Raw genomic sequence first — 6,981 nt, 5'->3', positions numbered from 1 at the left:
TGCTTTTTGAATTTCACAGAGACAGGGAGAGGCCTGGGCCCTTGGCTCCCACACATTTGAAGTCTAATTTGTCTGGCACTGGTATAGCTACCCTGCTCTCTTCTGATTGTTGTTTGTGTGAAATATCTTTTTCCAACCTTTCACATTATTAAAATTCATATTTATTGAGATATATTCACATACAATGCAGTCATACGAAACAAAGCATACATTCAATTGTTTACAGTACCATTATATAGTTGGGCATTCATCACCAAACTAATTTTTGACATTTTCATTACCACACACACAAAAATAATAAGGATAAAAATTAAAGTGAAAAAGAACAATTAAAGTAAAAAAGAACACTGGATGTCTTTTTTTTTTTTTTCTTCCCCCATTTTTCTACTCATCTACCCATAAATGAGATAAAGGGGAGTGTGATCCATATGTCTTTCCCAATCACACTGTCACCCCTCAAAAGCTACATTTTTATACAATTGTCTACAAGATTCATGGGTTCTGGGTTGTAGTTTGACAGTTTCAGGTATTTACTGCTAGCTATTCCAATTCATTAGAACCTAAAAAGGGTTGTCTATATTGTGCATAAGAGTGCCCACCAGACTGAACTCAGCTCCTTTTGGAATCTCTCTGCCGCTGAAGCTTATTTCATTTCCTTTCACATCCCCCTTCTGGTCAAGAAGATGTTCTCCATCCCACAATGCCAGGTCTAGATTCCTCTCTGGGAGTCATATTCCATGTTACCAGGGGGATTCACTTCCTTGGGTGTCAGATCCCACATGGGGGAAGGGCAGTGATTTCACCTGCCACATTGGCTTAGCTAGAGAGAGAGGGCAACATCTGAGCAACAAAGAAGCATTCAGCAGGAGGCTCTTAGGCAAAATTACAGGGAGGCCTAGCCTCTCCTTTGCAGCAAAAGTCTTCCCAAGGGCAAGACCTGTGGTAGAGGGCTCAGCTCATCAAGCCACCAGTCCCCTATGTCTGTGAACACATCAGCAACCATCGAGGTGGGGGAGCCCAACAGCCCTGCATTCTCCACCAGCTCAAGAGGGCTCTGCATATTTTTTCATGTTTTAATTAAATCTTTTTTTTAAATCAAGTATATCAAAAAAAAATTTTTTTAAATAAAATAAAAAAACTCAAACAAACCATAACAAGGGAGTCCAACTTGTTCCTACTCCACCCCCCAAAAATAACCTAATATAGCAACACTTCTATGAACTTGTTCTTACAATACCCATCAGAAATGAACAAACCAGTCATTCCTGGGCATTCCCAGAACATTAAATTTACCCACGATAACTTATCTGTTCTTATTGGGTTATTGTTCCCCCTTCATTAACTGCTCTCTATCACTAGTTCCCCTACATTCTACATTATAAACCATTTATTTTAGGAGTGTGTTTAACCTCCAGGTGTTTGTGTATTTTCTAAGTCTCTGATGGTTATTGACTTCTAATTGTATTCCATTGTGGTCAAAGAATGTGCTTTGAATAATTTCAATTTTCTTAAATTTATTGAAGCTTGTTTTATGTCCCAGCATATGGTCTATTCTGGAGAAAATTCTATCATCACTAGAGAAGAATGTGTAGCCTAGTCATTTGGGATGTAATGTTCTATATATGTCTGTTAAATCAAATTCATTTATCAGATTGTTTAGGTTTTCAATTTCCTTATTGGTCTTCTGTCTGGTTGATCTATCTATAGGAGAGAGTGATGTGTTGAAGTCTCCCACAATTATTATGGAAACATCCATTGCTTCCTTTAGTTTTGTCAGTGTTTGTCTCATGTATTTTGTGGCACCATGATTGGGTGCATAACCATTTATGATTGTTATTTCTTCTTGCTGAATTGCCCCTTTAATTAGTATGTAGTGGCCTTCTTTGTCTCTCATAACATCCTTGCATTTAAAGTCTATTTTATCTGATATTAGTATTGCTACTCCTGCTTACTTTTGGCTGTAGCTTGCATAAAATATTTTTTCCATCCTTTCACTTTCAATTTATGTCCCTGTGTCTAAGATGAGTCTCCTGTATGCAACATATTGATGGTTCATATTTTTTGATCCATTCTGCCAATCTATATCTTTTAATTGGGGAGTTTAATCCATTTACATTCAATGTTATTACTGTGAAGGCATTTCTTGAATCAGCCATCCTCGCCTTTGGTTTATGTTTGTCAGATATATTTTCCCCCTCTCTCTTATTGTTCTTTAATGAACAAATATTGAATCTCTTTAGTACTGAACCTTTCTCCATGTCCCTCTCTCCTTTCTTTGTTTCTCTGTCGGTAGGGCTCCTTTAGTATCTGAAGTAGGGCAGGTCTTTTATTAGCAAACTCTCTCAGCATTTGTTTGTGAAAAATTTAAGCTCTCCCTCAAATTTGAAGGAGAGTTTTGCTGGATAAAGCATTCTTGGTTGGAAACTTTTCTCTCTCAGAATTTTAAATATGTCATGCCACTGCCTTCTCGTCTCCATGGTGGCCACTGAGTAGTCACTACTTAGTCTTATGTTGTTTCCTTTGTATGTGGTGAGTTGCTTTTCTTTTGCTGCTTTCAGAACTTGCTCCTTCTCTTCAGTATTTGACAGTCTGGTCAGAATATGTCTTGGAGTGGGTTTATTTGGATTTATTCTATTTGGAGTTCACTGGGCATTTATACTTTGTGTATTTATATTGTGTAGAAGGTTTGGGAAGTTTTCCCCAACAATTTCTTTGAATACTCCTTCTAGACCTTTACCCTTCTCTTCCCCTTCTGGGACACCAGTGAGTCTTATATTTGGACATTTTATTTTATTTAACATATCCCTGAGGTCCATTTTGATTGTTTTTATTTTTTTCCCCATTTGTGCCGGTTTGAGTGTATTGTGTTCCCCAAATGCCATTATCTTTGTGGTCTTGTGTGGGAAAGGTGTTTTGGTGATGGTTGGATTTGCTTGGAATGTGCCCCACCCAGCTGTGGGCAATGATTCTGATGAGATGTTCCCATGGAGGTGTGGCCCCGCCCATTCAGGGTGGGCCCTTATCGGTGGAGCTATATAAATGAGCTGACTCGGGGGGAAGAAAGAGAGTGCAGCTGGGAGTGATGTTTTGAAGAGAAGCAAGCTTGCTGGAGAGGAACGTCCTGGGAGAAAGCCGTTTTGAGGCCGGAGCTTTGGAGCAGATGCCAGCTGCCTTCCTAGCTAACAGAGGTTTTCCGGAGGCCATTGGCCATCCTCCGGTGAGGGTACCCGATTGCTGATGTGTTACCTTGGATGCTTTGTGGCCTTAAGACTGTAATTGTGTAGTGAAATAAATCCCCATTTTATAAAAGCCTATTCATCTCTGGTGTTTTGCATTCTCCAGCATTAGCAAACTAAGACAGATTTTGGTACCAGAGAAGTGGGGTGCTTTTGCTGCTGAGTCTGCAAATACCAAACATGTTGGAACGGCTTTTTAAGTGGATAAGGGGAAGATTCTGGAAGAATTGTGAGGAGCTTGATAGAAAAGGCCAAAACTGCTTTAAAGAGACTGTTTGTGGAAATATGGACTCTAAAGATACTTCTGATGAGGACTTGAGTAGAAATGATGAATGTGTTGTTGCAAACTGGAAGAAAGGTGATCCTTGTTTTAAAGTGGCACAAAATTTGGCAAAAGTGAGTCCTGGTGTCAGATGGAAGGAAGAATTTAAAAGTGACAACCTGGAATACTTAGCTGAGGAGATCTCCAGACTATCTGTGGAGGATATACCCTGGCTTCTCCTTACAGCTTATAGTAAAATGCGAGTGGAGAGAGATAAACTTAGAACTGAACTCTTGGGTTCAAAGAAACCAGAAGCTGATGGCTTAGAAAATTACGAGCTTCCAGGGGGTGGAATCCCAGAAGCTACAGCCCAACGTGAGGACATAACCAAACATGGAAGCCAGCCGCCATTTCAGTACAAGCCAAGATTGGAAAAGGAGTTAAGCAGAAAGGATTTGTGGAAAGTCTTATTGTCTGATGGCTTTGACCCCTGCATGCTTCATGCAAAGCCAACAGAATTTTTGCGAGATCTTTATAGACAGAGCCATTGCCGGTCTGGACTGGAGGAGACAGACAAGGAAAAAATTAAAGGAAAAATCTCTTCAAAGACAGAGCCATGGAGGTTGAGGTCTGGAGTCAGGAGGTCTCGGGCTGGGAGAGCGGAGCAGCCCACATGCATGGAAAGGGTGAGTTTGCCCTGGAGGTCGAGGGCGGGCTTTCCGCCTCGATGCTCTGGAAGAGTTTTGCCACCTCAGGTCCCAAAGAGGTTGGAGCACATTTCCAGGGAATTGGGGAGAGCCTGGCTGCCACCACACTGTTCTGAAGGGGTTGAGCATGTGCCCCGGAGATGGAAGGGAATCCGGGAGCTGCCCCGAGGTTTGAGGAGGGTGGAGCCGAGAAGGTGGTCTCCCCAATGTGTGGAAATGTTGGAGCACTCACCTAAGTGTTTGGAGAGGAACGGGCTGCAGAAAAGGCCCTTGGGAAGGGTTAGGCTCCCACTCTCTCAAGCCCCAAGGATGCAACATTGTTCTGTAAATGACTCTCGGACTTTGAAATCTAATGGACTTTGTCCTGTGGGTTTTAGGAACTGTTTTGCTCCTGTTAACCCTGTTTTCCTTACTGTTTCTCCTTATGGCAATGGAAATGTTTATCCTATGAATGTCTCTCCTTTGTATATTGGAAGCACATAACTTGTTCTAGGTTCACAGATCCACAGCTAAAGGAAAATTATGCCTTAGGACTGACCACGTCTAAATTGATTTTGATGGGATTTTGTACTTAACTTTTGTTACTGAAATGATTTAAGTTTTTGTGATATTGTGATGAAATGAATGTATATTGTATTTGGAAAGATAATGTCATTTTGGGTTCCAGGGGGTGGAATGTGCCGGTTTGAGTGTATTGTGTTCCCCAAATGCCATTATCTTTGTGGTCTTGTGTGGGAAAGGTGTTTTGGTGATGGTTGGATTTGCTTGGAATGTGCCCCACCCAGCTGTGGGCAATGATTCTGATGAGATGTTCCCATGGAGGTGTGGCCCCGCCCATTCAGGGTGGGCCCTTATCGGTGGAGCTATATAAATGAGCTGACTCGGGGGGAAGAAAGAGAGTGCAGCTGGGAGTGATGTTTTGAAGAGAAGCAAGCTTGCTGGAGAGGAACGTCCTGGGAGAAAGCCGTTTTGAGGCCGGAGCTTTGGAGCAGATGCCAGCTGCCTTCCTAGCTAACAGAGGTTTTCCGGAGGCCATTGGCCATCCTCCGGTGAGGGTACCCGATTGCTGATGTGTTACCTTGGATGCTTTGTGGCCTTAAGACTGTAATTGTGTAGTGAAATAAATCCCCATTTTATAAAAGCCTATTCATCTCTGGTGTTTTGCATTCTCCAGCATTAGCAAACTAAGACACCATTCTTTCTTTTGTTCTTTCATTTTCCATTCTGTGGCCCTCAAGGCCACTGATTCGTCGTTCAGCTTCCTCTAGTCTTGTACTATGAGTATCCAGAATCTTTTTAATTTGGTTTACAGTTTCTTTTATTGCCACAAGATCATCTATTTTTTTATTTACTGTTGCAATTTTTTCTTTATGCTCTTCTAGGGTCCTCTTCATATCCTTTATATCCTGTGTCATTCTCTTCTTCATGTCCTTTATATCCTCTGCCATGATCTTCTTCATGTCCTTTATATCCTGTGCCATGCTCTCATTGTTTGTCTTTAGTTCTTTGATTAATTGCTCCAAGTGCTGTGTCTCCTCTGATCTTTTGATTTGGGTGTTTGGGATTGGGTTCTCCATATCATCTGGTTTTACCATATGCATTAAGATTTTCTGTGTTTTTGGCCTCTTGGCATTTCCTTTACTGGATAGGGTTCTTTTAGGATATGCAGCATTATTCAGACTAATCTAATTTGTCAGATCTGCAGCTTGGTGGCATACACTTTCTCTAACTAACCAGCAGATGGCATCCATGAGTCAACTATTCCCCTCAAGTCAATTCTCCCCAACTTTGTCTTTGTGGTGTGTGGGGGTCTGATTCTTGTGGGGTCCAATTGGTGCACCAAGTTTGGGTGTGTTGTTGGTGCTGTCCACCCTGAATGTGGGGCTTGTGTCTGAGTGGTTAGGGAGGGAGGGCAGCTTTAATAATCAAACCTCCTAGGTGATCCTGGAGATTTAAGGCTTTTGCAAGAGTCTAAACCTTCAGTTCAGTCTCACCACAGATTGTCTTTGCTGTTGAGCCACAAGTCCTTGGTATTGGTATAAGGTCTATGGGATTTCCAAGTAGGTCCCTCTTCCAAGCCATGCCCTTCTAGGGCCTCCTCTGAGGGAAGGTTGTGCTATGTCACAAGTGTACACCATCCCTCAAAGGAAGTTCTGGGCTGCTGGGCCATGTATGTGCATTTCCAGCCTGCTGTAAGGATGGCTGTATGGGACAAGTTAATTTCCCCCTTTTCACACAGCTCCATCTTCCCAGCTCCTGGACAATTAGCTGTGGGTGCCCAAGAGGCTACTGTCCATGCCTGATATTGTGGTGTGTGCACATGATGCTGGAAACACATCCTGTCACAGTGGGTTTTTTTGGGCACAGCTCTGGGCTGTGGCACTGGTGCCAGGCAGGAGCATTCCCAGCCTGCCAGGAAGATGGCTGCAAGGGGCATGGTTATTTTCCCCTTTTGGCTAACCTCTGCCTTCCTCGCTCTGAGACAGTTAGCAGTGAATGAGTTATTTTCCCCTTTTGGCTAACCTCTGCCTTCCTCACTCTGAGACAATTAGCAGTGGGTGCATGAAAGGCTATCTTCCACTCCAGATATTGAGGCATTCCCTGTGCTTCACTGTGTGGTTCTCGCTGCTGTTTCTGTAGCTGCTTTTGGGTTTTTTAAAAAAGAACTAGTCCACCTCCAAATGCCAACCCATGGTTTCCCTACACCACAGCATGGCTGCTGGATATTCAGCAAGCTTACTCACTCATTTCAGAATGCAGACTCCCAGTTTCACCA

Source organism: Choloepus didactylus, chromosome X, assembly GCF_015220235.1.
Source record: "Choloepus didactylus isolate mChoDid1 chromosome X, mChoDid1.pri, whole genome shotgun sequence".
Classification (NCBI taxonomy): domain Eukaryota; kingdom Metazoa; phylum Chordata; class Mammalia; order Pilosa; family Megalonychidae; genus Choloepus; species Choloepus didactylus.
The sequence above is the reverse complement of the archived record's forward strand: the minus strand, read 5'-3'. Positions refer to the sequence as shown.